Source organism: Hemiscyllium ocellatum, chromosome 24 (genome assembly GCF_020745735.1).
Source record: "Hemiscyllium ocellatum isolate sHemOce1 chromosome 24, sHemOce1.pat.X.cur, whole genome shotgun sequence".
NCBI lineage: Eukaryota > Metazoa > Chordata > Chondrichthyes > Orectolobiformes > Hemiscylliidae > Hemiscyllium > Hemiscyllium ocellatum.
In genome coordinates this window covers 22,782,065-22,803,392 of record NC_083424.1, presented here as the reverse complement: position 1 = coordinate 22,803,392, position 21,328 = coordinate 22,782,065, and positions in this window count along the sequence as shown.

Below are 21,328 nucleotides of genomic sequence, written 5' to 3'. Positions count from 1 at the left end.
CCCAATCCGCTTGCTGGATGGCAAAAGACCTGGAGAATACGATGGAGTGCAGCTAGGAATTGAGAAGTAATCGCTACAAACAGTGAAAGCAAGGCTGTGGTCTCTCATGCTCAACACCAAACCATTAAATATATAGACAGAGACCGGGAGAGGGGGGATAATGTGACAAGTAACATATGGCTGCATTCTCTATGCTCATAACCTAAAATTTATCTAACATTTATACAGACCTTACCAAAGTTTGAAGGAGAAGGATTTAGATGTTTTCTTTCTACTTTATTCTTTTGAGGACATAACAAAAAGAGGTGGCTGATGAAAGACTAGACAATACAAAATGAAAGATTGAGCACCTCCTGCTATGTATACATGACAGTCAGAGGAGATTTATATGGATTATGACGCAAGAGAAGGGATTGCCATGAGCATGTATCAATAGTTCCTGAGGCAAAAGTTTCAAAATCTGAGGGAACAGCCTGTGCATACATGTACTGAATTTGAAAGGCTAAAGCAAAGTAATCTTGGCAGATGGATACGAGACTTAGCAGGAAACACCGCGCATGATTTTCTCAGAGCAATCATTTTGTTTTAAGAATTTAAAAACTAGTTACTTTTTGTATGAAGTACCCAGATTGGAGATCAGAGGATTGCCACTTCTAGACAATCAGCAATAATGGCTGACAATTATGAACTGAACCATAAAAATACTATTAATCCATAAAGAATTGAAGATGGGAAAGTGAAAGGAAGGGAAGTAGTCAGGGTAAAGAAAGGATAGCTGGAATTCCCCAAGATCTCATCGTTGGATTAGAAAGAAACGTGCTGAAGATGGAGGTGAAACTCAAAAATCTAAATATTTTGATTGTAGTAAAATGTGACATTTTTATACAGAATCCTGGCATTTTCATGGGAAGCTTATGTAACTTACTGAGGTTTTCCAGAATGAGTCTGAAAAAGGAACTCAAATATAGCTTCAACTATAACTGTGAAACTAAAGATAAATCCTGCTGAGTGTAGAACAGATGAAGAAGGTAAATGAGAAATACGGATGGCTTTTGCCAAGAGGAAATATCAACCCGTCTTTTTCAGATGATGTACGGAAACCAATAACAATATTAAGAGACACATATCAGTGCCAGATCTCGCTTGGGATCGTAGTGTGCCAATGATGATAGCTGTTCCTTCACTTCCCGAAAGGCTATGTTCTGGTGAGATCATTCCCCAGGCTGACCCTTTTTCAATAGAACAAAGAAAAGTATGGCACAGGAACAGGCCCTTCAGCCCTCCAAGCCTGCACCGATACAGATTCTCTATCTAAACTTGTTGCCTATTTTCTAAGGATCTGTATGCCTCTACTCCCTGCCCATTTATCTATCTGTCTAGATAGATATTAAATCATACTATCATGCCCACCTCTACCACCTCCGCTGGCAACACATTTCAGACACCCACCATCTTCTGTGCAAAGACCTTTCCACACATATCTCCCCTAAACATTTCCCCTCTCACTTTGAACTCATGACCCCAAGTAATTGAGTCCCCCACTCTGGGAAAAAGCTCCTTGCTAGCCACCCTGTCTATATCTCTCATGATGTTGTAGACCTTAAATCAGGTCCCCCCAAACTTCCATCTTTCTAAAGAAAATAATCCTAATCTACTCAACCTTTCTTCATAGCTAGTGCTCTCCATACCAGGCAATATCCTAGACAACCTTGTCTGCACCCACATCCATAAGCATCACATCCTCTTGGTAATGTGGAGACCAGAATTATGAGCAGTATTCCAAATGTGGCCAAACCAAAGTCTTATACAAGTGTAACATGACCTGTCAACCCATGTACTCAATACCCCATCCGACGAAGGAAAGCATGCCATATGCCTGCTTGACCACACTATTGACCTGCGTTGCTGCCTTCAGGGAAAAATTGACCTGAACACTCAGATCTCTCTGTACATCAATTTTATTCAGGGCTTTTCCATTTATCATATAGTTCACTTTTGAATTGGATATTCAAAAATGCATCACCTTGCATTTGTCCGGATTGAATGCCATCTGCCATACTCTCCAATCTATGTTCTGCTGTATTCTCGGACAGTTCTCTTCATTATCTGCTACTCCACCAATTTTAGTGTCATCTGCAAACTTGCTAATCAGACCACCTATACCTTCCTCCAGATCATTTATGTATGTCACAAACAGCAGTGGTCCCAGCACGGATCCCAGTGGGACACCACTGGTCATAGTTCTCCATTTTGAGAAACTTCCTTCCACTACTACACTATGTCTCCTGTTGCCTAGCCAATTCTCTATCCATCTAGTTAGTATACCCTGGACCCCATGTGACTTCACTTTCTCCATCAGCCTATCGTGGGGAACCTTATCAAATACCTTACATGTATATGACATCTACAGCCCTTCCCTCATCAATCAACTTTGGCACTGCCTCAAATAATTCTATTAAGTTGGTAAGACATGACCTTTCCTCCACAAAACCATGTTGTCTATCACTGATAAGCCTATTTTCTTCCAAATGGGAACAGATCCTATCCCTCAGTATCTTCTCCAGCAGCTTCCCTACCACTGATGTAAGGCTCACTGGTCTAAATTACCTGAATTATCCCTGCTACCCTTCTTAAACAAAGGGACAACATTAGCAATTCTTCAGGTCCTCACCCATGTTTAAGGATGCTGCAAAGATAAGACCCTAACTATTTCCTCTCTCACTTCCCTTAGTAACCTGGAATAAATCCGATCCGGACCTGGAGACTTGTTCACCTTAATGCGATTTTGAATACCCAACACTTCCTCTCTCCTTATGCCAAATGACCCAGAGCAATCAAACATCTATCCCTAACCTCAACATTCATCGTGTCCCTCTCCTTGGTGAATGCCAGTGCAAAGTGTTCATTAAGAATCACACATTTTCTCTGACTCCACACATAACACTTCCCTTTTGACCTTGAGAGCGCCAAGGCTTTCTCTAGTTACTGTCTTGCTTCTTATATACGAATAAAAGACTTTTAGATTTTCTTTAACTATGTTTGCTAAAGATATTACATGAGCCCTTTTTGCCCTCTTAATTCTTTGTTTCAGGTTGGTCCTACTTTCCCAATATTCTTCCAAAGCTTTGTCTGTCTTCAGTTGTCTAGACCTTATGTATGCTTCCTTTTTCCTCTTAGCTAGTCTCAATTTTCCATTCATCCATGGTTTCCTAATCTTGCCATTTTTATCCCTTATTTTCACAGGGGACATTCTGTCCTGCACTCTGATCAACCTCTCTTGGAAAGCCTCCCACATATAAGATGTGGATTTCCCTCAAACAGCTGCTTCCAACTCACATTCCTTAACTCCCACCAAAGTTTGGTATAGTTGGCCTTCCCCCAATTTAGCCCTCTTTCTTTCGGTCCACTCTCGTCTTTGTCCATTCTAAAACTTAAGGAATTGTGATTACTATTCCAAAAGTAATCCCCTACTGAAACTTCAACCACCTGGTTTGGCTTATTCCCCAACACCAGGTCCAGTATGGTCCCTTCCCATGTTAGACTATTTACATACTGCTCTAGGAAAACTCTCTAACCTCTAAACCTCTAACACTAAATGAATCCCAGTCAATGTTGGGAAAATTAATATCTCCCATCACTATCACCCTGTTGCTCCTACATCTGTCCATACTGTCTCTACATATTTGTACCTCTATCTCACGCTCGTTGTTGGGAGACCTGTAGCACAGCCCCAACATTGTTATCGCACCCTTCCTATTTCTGAGCTCTATCCATATTGCCTCACTGTTCGAGTCCTCCATAGTCCCCTCCTTCAGCACAGCTGTGATATCCTTTCTGACCAGTAATGCAACTCCTCCACCTCTTTTACCTCTCTCTCTCTCTCTCTCTCTCTCTATCCCGCATGAAGCATCGATATCCTGGGATATTTAGTTGCCAATCATGCCCTTCCCTCAACCAAGTCTCAGTAATAGCAATACCATCATACTCCCAGGTACTAATCCAAGCCATACGTTCATCTGCCTTATGTACAACACTTAGAGTAATAGAGATGTACAGCATGGAAACAGACCCTTCAGTCCAACTTGTTCATGCTGACCAGATATCCCAACCCAATCTAATCCTACCTGCCAGCACCTGGCCATATCCATCCAAACCCTTCCTATACATATACCTGTCCAGATGCCTCTTAAATGTTGCAATTGTACCAGCCTCCATCACTTCCTCTGGCAGCTCATTCCGTACACGTACCATCCTCTGAGTGAAAATGTTGCCCCTTAGGTCTCTTTTATATCTTTCTCCTCTCACCCTAAACCTATGCCCTCTAGTTCTGGACTCCTCCACTAGAGGGCAAGGACTTTGTCTATTTATCCTATCCATGCCCCTCGTGATTTTATAACGCTCTTTAAGGTCACCCCTCAACCTCTGATGGTTCAGGAAAAACAGCCCTAATCTATTCACCCTCTCCCTATAGCTCAAAACCTCTAACACTGGCAACATCCTTGGATATCTTTTCTGAACCCTTAGTAGTTTCACAACATCTTTCTGATAGGAAGGAGACCAGAATTGCACGCAATATTCCAACAGTGGCCTAACCAATGTCCTGTACAGCCACAGCATGACCTCCCAACTTCTGTAATCAATACTCTGACTAATAAAGGAAAGCATACCAAATGCCTTCTTCACTATCCTATCTACCTGCGACTCTACTTTCAAGGAACTATAAACCTGCACTCCAAGGTCTCTTTGTTCAGCAACACTCCCTAGGACTTTACCATTAAGTGCTGCTAAGATTTGCTTTCCCAAAATGTAGCACCTCACATTTATCTAAATTAAACTCCATCTGCCACTTCTCAGCGCATTGGCCAATCTGATTAAGATCCTGTTGTAATCGGAGTTAACCTTCTTCACTGTCCACTGCACCTCCAATTTTGGTGTTATCAGCAAACCTACTAACTATACCTCTTACGCTCGCATTGAAATCATTTATATAAATAGACCCAGCACCGATCTTTGTGGCACTCCACTGGTCACAGGCCTCCAGTCTGAAAAACAACCCTCCACCACTACCCTCTGTCTTCTACCTTTGAGCCAATTCTGTAGTCAAATGGCTCGTTCTCCCTGTATTCCATGAGATCTAACCTTGCTCACCAGTCACCCATGGGGAACCATGTCGAATGCCTAACTGAATTCCATATAGATCACTTCTACCACTCTGCCCTCATCAATCCTCTTTGTTACTTCTTTAAAAAACTGAATCAAGTTTGTGAGACATGATTTCACACACATAAAGCCATGTTGACTATCCCTAATCAGTCCTTGCCTTTCCAAAAACATGTACATCCTGTCCCTCAGGATTCCCTCCAACAGCTTGCCCACCACCAATGACACACTCACTGCCTGTAGTTCACTGGCTTGTCCTTACCACCTTTCTTAAACAGTGGCACCACGTTAGCCAACCTCCAGTCTTCCGCACCTCACCTGCGAGTATCGATGATACAAATATCTCATCAAGAGGCCCAGCAATCACTTCTCAATAGCCCATAGAGTTCTAGGGTACACCTGATCAGGTCCTGGGGATTTATCCACCTTTATGCGTTCCAAAACATCTAGCACTTCCTCCTTTGTGATATGGACATTTTTCAAGATGTCACCAATTATTTCCCTACATTCTATATCTTCCATGTCCTTCTCCACAGTAAATGCTGATGCAAAATACTCTAGCACTTCCTCCTCTGTAATATGGACATTTTTCTTGCATTAAAAGAAATGCACCTCAGACCACCTGTCCCTTTGTGTTCATCATCTGCTCCCTGTCTATTCTTCCCCTTAGTCTGGCTGACTTCATTATCTAATTCCTTACAGGCTTTAATTACTACCTCCTTACTGTCCACTAACTCCCTCACTTGATTCCCATCCCTCTGCCACATTGGTTTAAACCCACAGCATTAGCAAAAGCACCCCCAAGGACATTGGTTCCAGTCCTGTCCAGATATAGCCATCCAATTTGTAATAGTCCCACCTCCCCCAAAACTGGTACCAATGTCCTAAACGTCTGAACCCCTCCCTCCTGCACAATCTCTTGAGCCACACATTCATCCTGCCTATTCTTTATATCTCTGAGGTCCTACTATTTAAACTTGGTTCCTAACTTCCTAAATTCTGCTTGTCGGACCTCATCTTGTTTTTCACCTATATCACTGGTGCCTGTATGCACAATGACATCTGGCTGGTTCACCCTCTCCCTTCAGAATGTTCTGCTGCTGATCTGAGACATCCCTGACCTGTACTTCTGGGAGGCAACATACCATTCGGGAGTCTTGTTTTCGACCACAGAACCACCTACCTACTCCCCTTACAATTGAATCCTCTATGGCTATAGCCCTTCCACTCTTTTCCCCATCTTTCTCTACAGCAGAGCCGGCCACGGTACCATGAACCTGGCTACTGCTGCCTTCCCCTGGTGAACCATCTCCCCCAACAGTCTCCAAACGGTCTACCTATTTTGCAGTAAGATTACTGCAGGGGACACCTGCACTACCTTTCTGCTCTTTCTCTGCCTTTTGGTCAGCCATTCCCTTTCTCACTCAGCAATCTTAATCTGTGGTGTGACCATTTGTTAAATGTGCTATCCACACCCTCCTCAGCATTCGGGATGCTCCAAAGTGAGTTTGTCCACAGCTCCAGAGCCTTCATACGGTCTAACAAGACCTGCAGCTCGACACACTTCCTGCACGTAAAAGAGTCAGGGACATCAGCCGCATCACTGTGCTCCCATATTGAGCAAAAGGAGCAATATACTCGTCCGAAATCTGCCATTTTTAATCTTAAGCTTACCTGAGTACAACTATAATATCAATGATAGATAAATGAGAAAGGAGAGAAAAGAAAAAAAATTACTAATCAAACGATAAAAAAGAAATAGAAGAATCTTACCTTATTAACACACCACTGAGATAGGAGGTACAAGGGTGCCAGGATAAAGGCCAGATTATATATGAACTTTTTGTAATAATTCACCAATCCAAGGAAAGAGAAGTGGAAGCAAGAGCTACCTTTGACTGCTCTCAATTTATCTTCCAACACGTTAAAAATCAGTCTTGTCAACTCTGTACCCCAAGTAGGTCACTTGGGTGCCTGGAACACACACTTTTCCCTTCTAAGGCATACATTAGTGTTAGAGAAATGTCTAAAGGCTATGTCCAAGTTCACTAAGTGCTCTTTATTGGCTTTCTGTTATTAGCACTTCATTTAATAAATGGCAACCATTAAGGGTTAAACCAAAATCACATCTCTACCATTGGTCTTAACATGGCAAAAATCTCTTCATGGATTCTCCTAGTTCTCGAATTGCTAAGTGAAAATTGATTGTGTCTCAGAATTAGAGGCAACTTGGGATCATAATTTACTTTAACTAAAATCAGTCAGTATTTGAAAGGTTTTGGTATCTGGTGCCTCAGGAGAAGTTAGCTTTCTAATAACCAAAAAAGCTTCAGGTCCACAAACTGTTAGGTGAATTACTTGTTGCTTTTCATTTGCTGCAATGCCATTTGCCCAGAAAAATAACAAATTCCTTCCACATTGTTGACCCTGTCTTTAATGGCAGAATTGAACGAGTCAAATTTCCCACATAATGGTATGATACCAGAAAGGCTCACTCCAACTCAGACGGCTGTTGCAAGCAAATTTTTTCAGGAGCATTTTTTTTTCTCTATTTACCACTGAAATAACTTCACAAAGGCTAGTATCTTGTCATCAAGTCACCTTTTATTTACACGTGCATAACACTTGACACTGGTCCAGCTTCCTCAGAGCCAGCTCTCAGGAGGGAGTGGATGTTTGTGGGAGTGACGCCAATCTACAGTCTGCTTTGACCTGAATGGTGTCAATGCTCTTGAGTGTTATTAGAGCCGCTCTCATTCAGGAAAGTGGGTGTATTCTATCACATTCCTGATTTGTGCCTTGTGGACAGGCTTTGGGGAGTCAGGAGGCCCACTCTTGTAGCCACTGTGTTTATTTGGTGAACTTGGTTGAGTTTATAGTCAATGATAAGCTCCAGGATTTGGATGTAGAGAATTTAGTGACAGTAATGTCACTGAATGTCAAGAAGCAATGGTTAGATTGTCTTATTGGAAAAGATCTTTGCTGGATATTTGTGTGGCATGAGCGTTACTTACCACTTTTCAGCCCAAGTCAGGATATTGTCCATGTTTGGTTGCATTTGAACATGGACTGGTTTAGTATTTGAGGTGTTGTGAATGGTTAAACATTGTGTAATTAGTGAATATTCCCACTGAAATCAAAATACCCATGATAAAAATACCTTTCCAACTTATGGTCTGAACATTTGATTTTTGAAATTTGTTCACCCTGTTTATGTTCTTTTTCCATAGTAAATATGATAAATGTCTTTTGTCTTTTTTAATTGTGATTGACTGTGTTTGAGGGTTTTGAATAAGTTATTGATAAAGTTGCATTGTAGGACATTAGAAATCTTTTACTTCTTTCTTGTTAAAGTTATGTATGTTATAGTCAATAGTTATTTTATTGTCACTGACAAAACCTGGTATAAATTGATTTTATCCTGAGTCAGTTGGGTCATCTTAGTGGTCTTGTTGAGATTTTATACATTTGGGAAGGTGCGTGAAACAGTAGATCAGGGTTATCAGTGTACTCTTCCTAGTTAAGTCATGACATAATAAGTAACACAGTCATATTATGTGATAATACTATTTCACACAATAGACATGTCAGCAAGACTTAAAACCTAGATTTTAACAGGAGTGTACATATGAAATTGAACAAGGAACATGATTAGGCCTCAAGAATGCATTCAATTCTGGCACCGGCACTTTAGGAAAGATATCAATATCCGAGTGTCAATTGATGAAGAAACCTTTTACGATGTCACCTGAGCATTCTTTGACAGCACCTCCATGTGTGCAACATATAACATTTGCAAGAACATGATAGACATGCTTGGGAACAACACAACATGCAGAACCCTTCCAATTTACACACCATCCTGATCTGTAAATACATCACTGTACCTTCATCTCCACTGGGTTACAATATTGAAACTCACTAATCACTAAGACAATAATTGCAGCAGTTTAAGAAGACCTCTTATTTAAAGACAATCAGGGCTTAAGACTGAATATTGAACTTGCCAGTGATACCTGCATCCCATAAATGAATTTAAACTAGTGACGACAATATTGAACTTATTAATACAGCTTTGACAAAGGATCAGTTAGACTCGAAACATCAGCTCTTTTCTCTCCTTACAGATGCTGCCAGACCTGCTGAGATTTTCCAGTATTTTCTCTTTTGGTTTCAGATTCCAGCATCCGCAGTAATTTGCTTTTATTAATACAAGTGTTCTAATTGCATGGTTTTTATCAGATTTGCGTGTTTTGGCATTGTACTTTAATAAAGGGTAAACCAGAGCTTTGAATTTCAATTCAGCAGTCTCTCCATAAAATAACTTACTGGATAAAATGTCAAAATCAGAGTCCTCTCAAATAACTTTTGAGAGATTAAAAGCCAGATTAGGTGGGAGTGATACTTCCCTGGGGCCTAATGTCTGTAAAGGATATTGCCGAGAAGAAAGGTTGAATTTTTCCTTTTCCTATTTCTGTTAAGATCTTTTATGAAATGTCTTACATATAGATATCAACACTTCCTTATCGATCTTCTAAACTGGAAATCAATGTGACAGCATGCTGATTACATCAATCATGTGACTGCGGAGCTTAGAGGAAACATTGTTACATTTGATTTGCTTACTTTCTCTCGAGTAATAAACTGGAGTTCTTTTATTAAAAGAACTTCAGAAGCCCTGTGTGAATATGTTCAATACCTGACCACTTATACAGCAAAAATAAAGCTCACAATCTATCAAGTCAGGTTTTGTCAAAGATTTGTCTTGTCCAATACTACCATCAGCTGGGATCATAACAGCCATGAAAGAAAATAGAGATTAAGCATTCGACCAAGTGGTTCACAAACTAAGGAAAAACAAAAGGACATGCTGAAACTATGTTAAAAGAGCAGTTGTGAGAGGATTTTTGTCTTGATTTAAAGTTTACACTGAGTGGAATTCAAAAATCACAAAGACAGTTTACAAGCTGTATTCTCGACAGTTACCCAGACTGAATCAATTGAGCAATTTTTTTAAACTTAGGACATATAAAAGTTATAAAATTTGCTCGATATGACAAAGTTTCTTTGAAACAATGCAGAGCAGAAGATGAAGCCGCAAGCAGTGAAACAGATTCTCACTTATTCAAGAATAACTTTAATAATCCATGTAAAGTGGACTTGAGCTCCTGCAACTTATACTGAGCTGGATTGCTGCAAAGAATTCTTTAGTGATAACATTTGAATAGTTGAAGTAAATATTATAGATGTACTTATGGGGAAGCTGGATAAGAAGGAGGGGAAAAAAAAGGGCTATGTTGATAAAGATAGATTAGAAAGATAAGGTGAAGCACAATGACCTAAAATGCTGGCATGGACTAGTTGGGCTGAAAGGCCTGTTTATGTGTTGTATTTCATTCTGTGCATGGAATCAGTTTCTGACTTTATGTTAATGACATCCAGCTTGATATCACTACAGCCCTTCTCAACTTAGACCAAGTGGTTCACAAACTAAGGAAAAACAAAAGGACATGCTGAAACTATGTTAAAAGAGCAGTTGTGACAGAGGATTTTGTCTTGATTTAAAGTTTACAGTGAGTGGAATTCAAAAATCACAAAGACAGTTTACAAGAGCATTCTCGACAGTTACCCAGACTGAATCCAGAAGACATTCAGAATTGTGCCTATACAGTATTTAGTTAATACCGTATATACATTAATAAGTTAATGACGTAGTCTAAAATTTTTTTTGGCATGTATCTAAAAGCTGTTTTTGTTGTACTTCATTAAGCCAAAAGGTCAACATTAAATCCAAACTGGTTTGTCAGATACCGTCATTACATGAATGCCAGTTCCTTGAATATAGAAGTTTTAATTCTGAGTTACTCACTATTACATACAGAATCAGAGATTCAGCAGCTGACTGCAGAAATCTTTGGACAAAGTGAGGACTGCAGATGCTGGAGATCAGAGTCGAGAGTGTGGTGCTGGAAAAGCACAGCAGGTCAGGCGGCATCCAAAGAGCAGAAGAATTGACTTTTCAGGCAAAGGCCCTTCATCAGGAATGAGGCTTATGGGCCAAGGGGGCAGAGAGATAAATGGGAGGAAGGTAGCTGAGTTTGCGATAGGTAGATAGAGGTGGGGGGTAACGGTGATAGGTCGGAGAGGAGGGTGGAGCGGATAGGTGGGAAGGAAGATGGACAGGTGGGACAGGTCATGAGAGCACTGCTGAGTTGGAGATTGGATCTCAGATAAGGTAGGCGGAGGGGAAATGAGGGAACTGGTGAAATCCATGTTGATCCCGTGTGGCTGGAGAGTCCCAAGGCAGAAGATGAGATGTTCTTCCGCCAGACATCAGGTGGTTAGGGTTTGCATGTCCTTGGCAGAGTGGGAGCGGAAGTTGAAGTATTCGGCCATGTGATGGTGGGGTTGGTTGGTTGGTGCTGGTGTCCTGGAGATATTCTCTGAAGCATTCTACAAATAGGTGTCCTGTCTCCCCAATGTAAAGGAGACCGCATCATAAGCAATGAAGACATTAAATGACGTGTGGAAGTACAGGTAAAACTCTGGATGAGGAAGACTATGACTATGACTTGCCAAATTATGGCCTTACTGCCTATTTCCATCTCTATTCTCCTCTTTCAGTGATTTGTTGCACAGGTTGATCTGACAAAATTGCTGTTCTCACCAAGAAGCTGAGTAACAGTCTAACAAAATATGTATCAATCACATGTCATTGCTCATGAATTGGTCAAACAAACTATAACCAAGGGACGAATTAATTCTGGACATCTGGCCACAAAATCTGTTTGTACAGATTTTCACTGTTTGAGTGTTGGTTCAGTTTCAAAATGGCATCCTGTTTCTGGAGTAGGCCATGATGTATGGCATTCTGAGTGGCTATTTTAGATGGTATTTTGAGCGGCTATTTTAAGTGGTTTACAGCATGGGCAATGCGACCATGTGGAGGGGGCAGACTGCAGTGTCAGTTAGTGTGCAACAAGTTAGCATGTGATGCCAACAAGGACCATTTTTGATCTCAATGATCCAGCTAATGGCCCAGCTTAAACTTACACAGTTGAATGTGCATCCAGAAGCAACAAGGAATGGATGCAAGGGGATCATTAACCACTTTCAGATTTGTTGCTGTTTGATTTCTACTGTCTGTTGCTGAGTTAGGAGTGTTTGGATATTTGCATACAAAATACTCATTTATCCATGGAGAACTGGAGCAGAAATCTCCTGTGGAAGTCCAAAAGCATAGATACCACTACATTGTAAATCTCCTACCTACCACAGAGGACTGCAGCATCAGATTCACTGAATCTTGAGAAAAAAAATAAATGGCCTGAGGCTGACCTTCGCATAAACCAAATCATCCACCGACATTTCCGCCACCTCCAAAAAGACCCCACCACCAGGGATATATTTCCCTCCCCACCCCTTTCCGCCTTCCGCAAAGACCGTTCCCTCCGTGACTACCTGGTCAGGTCCACGCCCCCCTACACCCACCCTCCCATCCCGGCACTTTCCCCTGCCACCGCAGGAACTGTAAAACCTGTGCCCACACCTCCTCCCTCACCTCTATCCAAGGCCCTAAAGGAGCCTTCCACATCCAAAGTTTTACCTGCACATCCACTAATATCATTTATTGTATCCATTGCTCCCGATGCAGTCTCCTCTACATTGGGGAGACTGGGCGCCTCCTAGCAGAGCGCTTTAGGGAACATCTCCGAGACACCCGCACCAATCAACCACACCGCCCCGTGGCCCAACATTTCAATTCCCCCTCCCACTCTGCTGAGGACATGGAGGTCCTGGGCCTCCTTCACCGCTGCTCCCTCACCACCAGACGCCTGGAGGAAGAACGCCTCATCTTCTGCCTCGGAACATTTCAACCCCAGGGCATCAATGTGGACTTCAACAGCTTCCTCATTTCCCCTTCCCCCACCTCACCTAGTTTCAAACTTCCAGCTCAGCACTGTCCCCATGACTTGTCCGGACTTGTCTGACCTGCCTAGCTCCTTTCCCACCTATCCACTCCACCCTCTCCTCCCTGACCTATCACCTTCATCTCCTCCCCCACTCACCCATTGTACTGTCTGCTACTTTTCCCCACCCCACCCTCCCCAAGCTTATCTCTCCACGCTTCAGGCTCTCTGCCTGTATTCCTGATGAAGAGCTTTTGCCCGAAACGTCAATTTCGCTGCTTGTTGGATGCTGCCTGAACTGCTGTGCTCTTCCAGCACCACTGATCCAGAATCTGGTTTCCAGCATCTGCAGTCATTGTTTTTACCTTGTCTTTTTACATTGGTCAGTAGATAGTGAATTGATGGATAACAAAGAGCAAGTGTATTGCTACTTAAAGTTTCTGAAGTCTATAGGGACTGGTGTGGTATATATTGAAGGTCTTTGTTCTGCAATCAAGTCTCTGGCTGAGATTATTTGCTCACCGTTATGGGTGTTGTTGCTGCTATTTGTCTTGGCCTGCAACATGACAGGAAAAATGAACAAGGTGACACAGAGGAGAACAAACTGTTTGAAGACTGGGGAGAGAGAGGACACAGGAAGAGACTCTCCTTGGTAGGGCACATATATCCAGAGACTTCAGAGAGCAATTCATTTCCTTCAACACCATAGAGAAGCCGTGAGTGCAAGGTCTCCATTTCGCTAATGATCAGCTCTCTGAAACCAGAGTATCTGAAAAGATGACTGTGGCCATGAGTTTTAAAAAAATGAATGAGGCTCTTTCCCGACTGGATCAGGTGACATTGACAGCATCTCCCAGTTCACCATTCACTGTTCTATTGGGGCTATCACTGAGCCTGTGTAAACAAAATAAATTCATTGCACTCTCTCTTGCCAGAGACAAGCACATGGAGCAAGAAGAAAGCTTCAGTATGATAGCACTGAATGAGTCAGAAATTATGGATTGGATCAGTGTCAATGGAACCCAAAGTGTGTCCTGAATGACAGCCAAAGAAGACTCAATACTAGGGTGGGTTTTGACTACAGAATAATGAGTTCTGGTGTGATAATGAGACAGTAATGTGTATAATAATGTCTGCTGTCATGTGCAGGAGTCTGAAAGAGAGATGCAATTGGCTGTACAAGAGGGAGATGTATATACATAAAAGTATAGAATTAAGTATGGGTTGAAGCTTCATTAAGATCTTTGGATAGATTGTCACGATCAGACCTCATGAGATTTCTTGTCATTTCTTACCAAATGTGCCTCATTGGCAAAATTACCTGCTATGCTGTAACAGAGATTACTCTGTCCCCATTTTACTACATGCCATTCCTGGAATGACTCACCATTAATGCATTATCTGCTGAAAGACCTGCATTCCTGGCACCTCTGCCATGTTTTAAAGACTGCCGTGATGCTTCTGGATGAGCACTGGCATTCTGAAGCCATCTTGTTTGGTCAAGGATGGAGTTTGAACATGTCGGAGATGGGGAAGATGCTACTGCCGTTCTGTGATTGGAACCTAGAGGTCCTGGTGGAGGTGAGGTGCAAACAAGGGGCATGCTCTTCCTGGAGGGCTAGCAGATTAGGACAATGCCACCAAACCCCACCAGCCTGGTCTTCAGTCACTGCCAGGATCAGTGCCATAGGATCGTCCATTAGTGGCATAAGAAATTCAATAACCCTCTTTGATCAGCCAGGATAAGTGCTATACTCCTCACACTCTCTCTTGCATCTCTCACTGTTGCTACACCCATGTCCTCCTACTCCAGCTATTGTCTTAAGCATCTTCTGTCAATCACCTCACCTGCCCCCAATCTCCCACACCACTAACCATCCTGGCCGCTGTGCTGCTTACTAACTCATCCAGGACACCTCTCCTGCTTTCCACATTTCCTACCAATACTAATCACCCACTTTCATCTCACTCAATCCCACTTTTTCATTCCAGGAGAAGACAATCCACAAGAGGGCAGGTGGTAGAGTGTCTGAAATTTGTTTCTTTGTCCCCTATGAAGAAAAAAATCCTGAACATCACAGAAAAAGACTGAGATTCCTCCTGCAGAGATAGCAAGATATTCATGTTGGAGAGTTTGAGCTAAAGGGAAAGGTTTAATAAGCTAGGGCTGTTTTCGCTGGAGACAGAGGGGTGACCTTATTGAGGTTTCTAAAATCATGAGGGGCATGGATAGGATAAATATACAAGTCTTTTCCCTGTGGTGTGGGGAGTCCAGAACTAGAGGGCATAGGTTTAGGGTGAGAGGAGAAAGATATAAAAGACACCTAAGGGGCAACTTTTTCACACAGAGGGTGGTGGGTGTATGGAATGAGCTGCCAGAGCAAGTGATGTAGGCTTGTACAATTACAACATTTAAAAGGCATCTGGATGGGTATATGAAGAGGAATGGTTAAAATGGTTATGGCCCAAGTGCTGGCAAATGGGACTAGATAAATTTGGGATATCTGGTTAGCATGGACGAGTTGGACTGAAGGGTCTGTTTCCATGCTGTACATCTCTATGACTCTATGTCCCAGCAACTGAGCCATCCCAGCCTTCATTCCACTGTGACTCTCACAATAACCTCACCGTGAGGGCCATTCATTGCACACCACTCCGAACCACTGGCCACAACTATCCTCTCCTTTATCTCATACAGGTGATACAAGCATGGCTACTACCTTTGCAGAGAATGGGCTTGCTCTAGAAAACACCTTCTGTCACAAAGCTGTTTCTTTTTCTCAAAGTTACTGTGTCTTCGAGCTTTCTTCAGAGGTTGTAAAACAACCCAGGCTCTGAAACAGCTGAGTTGGTACAGAGACGAATGGTTTATTGGGGCCCTTGTTTACCCCTAAACAGATGATACTCAGGCCAAAGGCTCTCATGTTTTAGAAATAATTTATATAATGAAAAGGGGAGTGGCCAGTCCTTGTAGTTGAGGTTGTGTGGTTCAGTTATTGCAGGGGATGTTTGAAACAGGCTGCTGGCTTCTCTCTCTCCTTGCAAACTGTAAGCCTTTGTTTGATTTTACCTTCTGTGCTAAAGGATGGGTGCACTGGGACTGTTGCATGTGTTTTCGGAACAGCATCATTAAGTCAGGTTTGGATAGGATAAGTTATTGGGTATTGTATTTTCACTTCTGTGTGTATCATTCTGTAATTTTGTACATAAATTTTGTTTGTTTAAAACTTGGCAGTCGACCCAACTAGTTTACACAGGAAATATCTATTATACACCTCGGTAAACAAATAGCAAAGTTATGGTCTGAGCTACCTGCTTAAAAATGTTTTGAGGGGTCTGGCCTAGTCCATAACACTCCTCAACGTCTGACAATATAAAATGGAAGCCTCAGAAGAGGCATCAGCAAGGCTACTCTTGCAAGATCCTCACCCTGACCTATTCAGACACCTTGATGGGGGAACGTTAGTGTTCGAAAGTTTAGGAGCCCTCACTGTGACTGCCCTAAGTTTGGCCAAGGAAAAAAAGCCCCCAGGCCACTGGCATTTGGAGGACTCCTGGAGACCAAGCACCCTCTCAGTCCCAGGCAGGAGAGGAGCATGTGATATTGGCACCTCTGTGGGGTGCAATGGCCCTTATTGTGCAGAAGCTACAACAGCAACAGAGCCACTCATGCCAATGTCTGTCTGCCTCCATGAACAGGTCAATGGCTGCCATAGTAAGCCAGGCCCAGCACATTCAGGCTGCTATGCGTGCCTCTGTAGTCATCCCTTTAGAAGTTGAGTCATCGCAGTGGAAAGAAGAGTGGGACTTGCTCAGTTGGTGCAATGTGGATGTTGCATGATCCCAGCAGGAATGAGGTGCCTCCTTATTCACAAAGACAGTGTGGTCCCATAGATTGATGTCTCTGTTGAGGGCCTGCTGCAGCACCTGGAAGCAAAGGAAATGTAGTGTCTACAGGCTATTAGGTCTTACAGACATTACTGATCCGTATCCTAAAACAGCCCTATTCTTTTCCTGGTCAAATGTGTCGGTGTGAATGCCTTGGTCAACGGTATCTGGACAGTGAAGCACACAGCAAACAGGGAGTCAATCTTTTAGGATAATCAGGAATTGGGGATTCTGCAGGTCTGTGCAGTGCAAGGGTGTGAATGTAATATTCGTTCTCTTCAAAGAACTTTACATTGGGTGTTGTGCAGCTCCCTCCCTCATAAGTCACAATAGTTACCCTACTCACTGTGAGTATGGTCATGGCAATTTTCTTCCCTTTTATATACTCTCAATTTCTAGCACGCTGACAGTGAGTACTCTTTGGTCAGCGCTTTCCAGCTTCTGCTTCTCCATGCCAGTGATGCCCTGAGCATCCAGAGTGAGCCGATATTTTGGTCTTTTCTGGTAACCCCACAGACCTTACATCTTCCTAGATCTCCAGCCAAATTGTCTCCATGAGGCTGCAGCTATCTGTCTTACCCCACCATCAGCTGGCAAACCATGTGATGACCATGTCAGTCATGGTCACCCTTGAAGCCAGGGGTGTTCCTGACTGTGGACAGAGCCCTTCTCATCCACGCATTACCATATCCCCATTACAAACAATGTTGGCCTCTTCGCTTTTGTCACAGCCACCTTTTCCTTCTGCCTGCAGTCTCCAATCCTAAAGAATAGGTTTCTGACTGTCTTTTCTGTGCTAGAAGTCTTCCCCTTGAATCCTGCCTCACACCACACCCTCCACCACTCTTTCCCATTCCTTTCTGTGACAGATTAACTCATACCCTCAAGTGACCAATCAGGATGGCCCTGAGTGAGGAGATGCCAAAGTTCTGATTGATGCCTGTACATCAGCTCACCCACGTTAGTCCTGACCCTGGTCTGGCTGCTTTGGAGCCACCAGACCACCACCCCTCCTCCTCCCCCCAGGTGCCTGAGCGGGGCAATCCCCTCGACTGGTATTGGAAGATTCCATTCATCTACTACACTGGGATCCCCTGACAGATGGGTGCCTCCATGGGCTTTGGTGAGGACTATTCCCCGAAGACTTTGAGTCAGGCCGCTTGCTTGTTGCCCACACAGTGTGTTTCCCATGTCACATATGGGTGCAAGTGAGAGATTGAAGTAACATACCACAACATGGCAAAGTGACTGAGCAGTGATGACCAGTGGGGCAATGCAAAACTTGCGCCCACACCTCCCCCCTTACTTCCCTCCAAGGCCCCAAGGGATCCTTCCATATCCGCCACAAATTCACCTGCACCTCCACACACATCATTTACTGCTTCCGCAGCACCCGATGTGGCCTCCCACACATTGGGGAGACGGGCCGCCTACTTGCGGAACATTTCAGAGAACACCTCTGGGACACCCAGACCAACCAACCCAACTACCCCGTGGCTCAACACTTCAACTCCCCTTCCCACTCCACCAAGGACATGCAGGTCCTTGGACTCCTCCATCACCAGACCATAGCAACACAATGGCTGGAGAAAGAGCGCCTCATCTTCCGCCTAGGAACTCTCCAACCACAAGGGATGAACTCCGATTTCTCCAGTTTCCTCATTTCCCCTCCCCCCACCTTGTCTCAGTCAAATCCCTCGAACTCAGCATCACCTTCCTAACCTGCAATCTTCTTCCTGACCTCTCCTCCCCCACCCCCACTCCGGCCTATCACCCTCACCTTGACCTCCTTCCACCTATTGCATTTCCAATGCTGCTCCCCCAAGTCCCTCCTCCCTACCTGTTATCTTAGCCTGCTGGACAAACTTTCCTCATTCCTGAAGAAGGGCTCATGCCCGAAATGTCAATTCTCCTGCTCCTTGGATGCTGCCTGACCTGCTGCGCTTTTCCAGCAACACATTTTCAGCTCGGATCTCTAGCGTCTGCAGTCCTCACTTCCTCCAGTGGGGCAATCTGCCTGGTTGTGTGAACTATGGTACTTGGCTGTGGTAACAGCACCTTGTCTTGCTTTGTCATGCTATGTGAGTGAAGCCGAAAGGGAGAATGTGGGTCGTCCTGAAATGCAGCCTGGTCCAAACTTTGAATTGGGTACCTGTCCACAACCTCTACCTAAGAAGGCGGCACAGAAACCTGATCACACACACACCAGTTGGTTTCGAAACAGTTTCGACCGTACTGTTGTGAGAATACTGAATGGACTCAAACTCTTAGCATTCGCCTGTACCTGTGTTTTTGTTTTTGCTGCTGTTTACCTATTATTTAGGTATGTATGCAACTTAACTGCATGATCTGCCTGTATTGCTGGCAAGCCAAAGCTTTTCACTGTGCTTCAGTACATCTGACATTAGATTCAATTCAATTCCACCTGTGCAAAGACTCCCTGCTGCAGCTTTCAATACCAGCTGCAGAAGCATGCTACAATGTAAGTCTGTGCATCCTAGTGGCCTGCAAGTGGATTGGAGAGGTGCCATAATGGTCACAAAGGCTTGGCAACTGTCAGATTCCAGTGTCAATGGATGACTGTGGATGAAGCTTGTTCTTGTGGATGGTGCCCTGCAATGCAGTTTGCGATTGAACAATGTGGAGTCTGATCACAGCCAGTGGAAAGCTGAAGTTGCTGCTTTCCCACTCTGAGCATTCTTGACATGGGAGTCAGAGTCCAGCTTATTTTGTGCATTTGGTAAGAGTGGAAGCAGAATATTAATGAACAGATTTGAAGTTTTAATCAGGTTTTTAAACATGCTATCATCATCTTTAATCAGCAGCTCATTGTTACCTAGTGAGAAACTCACCTTGCTGCTCACAAATGCATAAAAGATGCAATGAAATGCTTCTGATGTCAAGATAGGTCTGACCGATTCCTCACCCAATCCTGCCACAAATCACGCAGACCACGATAAGATAATATAAACAAAGGCGTTCTGAAGAAACATCAAATTTAAGTTACTCTTGGTTAGATACAAACGTTCCTGACATACACTAGGCAACAACTATTCAAAGTGGACTCAAACTTCAAACTTTGGTAGCAGTGGTGTTGGCATGGTGATACAAATCAAACAACAATTTGTGTCATTGCTAAACACAATTGGGAGAAATCAGAAGATTCTTCAAAAGTCCAATCTTGATGGCAGACTCAACAATTGGTCATGATGTCACCACTGCCCCTCCTACAATCAGTGGAAAACCCCATAGGTCCACAGATGGTCCAGTATTGGGGTTGTAGAAAAAAAACTTCCAATCGAACAGCATTGGGTTTGCAGGTCAAAGGGCAGAGGCACCTTGTAATACATTCCAGTAACGAGTTGCATCTATAACTGACAAAATCCGTGAGAAAGGGGTATACGAGGTCTCTGCAGATTTTGAAACTACCCTAAAAATCACTCATAATTGAGTAAGCATGGTTCAAACAGATTCCAAAGGTTATCAAATTGACCATTAAAGGCCTGTACGGCTTAGCCAGTTGTTGCAATTTGGTGTATGCAAGGATGAACTAATTCGTGACTGGATCGTTGTTAGAGTCTGTGACTAAAATTTGTCAGATCTTTTGCAGAGCAAAGGCAACCTAAAATTCTAACAGGTGGCTCAATACACTACACAAGGCAAACATATGGAGAAAAATTGGAACATAGTCCCTGGATTGCCAGGGCTTTGGATGAATCTCTTCGCTGGTAATGTTTAGAAGCAGGACTCCACCAATTCAAAAACCTGCCAAAATAGGGGAAAACGCAGGAAACCCGGCAGTAGCCATTTTAAAGGTTTTGTATTATGAAGCCAGGAAGTACCACTGAAAGCAGAGGGCATAGAATGGTTCCAGTGTAGAAAGGTAAGACAGTTCTACAAACATAACTATGCAATTAAGGGAAGAATACAAGGGAAAGTCACTGAAAGCAGACAATTCAGGAAATTAGGAATAAGGAAAACATTGTGAATACTGATTGCTTCAGAGGAGCACGGGATCAAGAACAACAACAACAAAGGGTCATAAGCTGTAGAGGTTAAAAACCTTTCAAACTGAATTCAAACTTTATTCCTGTGTATGTTTCATAAAACTGCCGATCATTTGGAAAGTTTCAAAGCAATAGATGTCCAAAGACCAAAACTTAAAGTGCAAAATCCAGGTGGTGTAGATCTCCAACTAAAGGGTTGAGAACTACCAACATTCTCAGCCAGAGATTAACAAGAGCATGCGCATCTTACAAAACGCACAGCTCAGTTCAGCAGAAATGTATACGTACAACTGGGCCTTCTGAAGAAAAGTAGACAATGTCTTACAGCATGTCAACAGGACAGATTCCCATTTCTAGCAATAA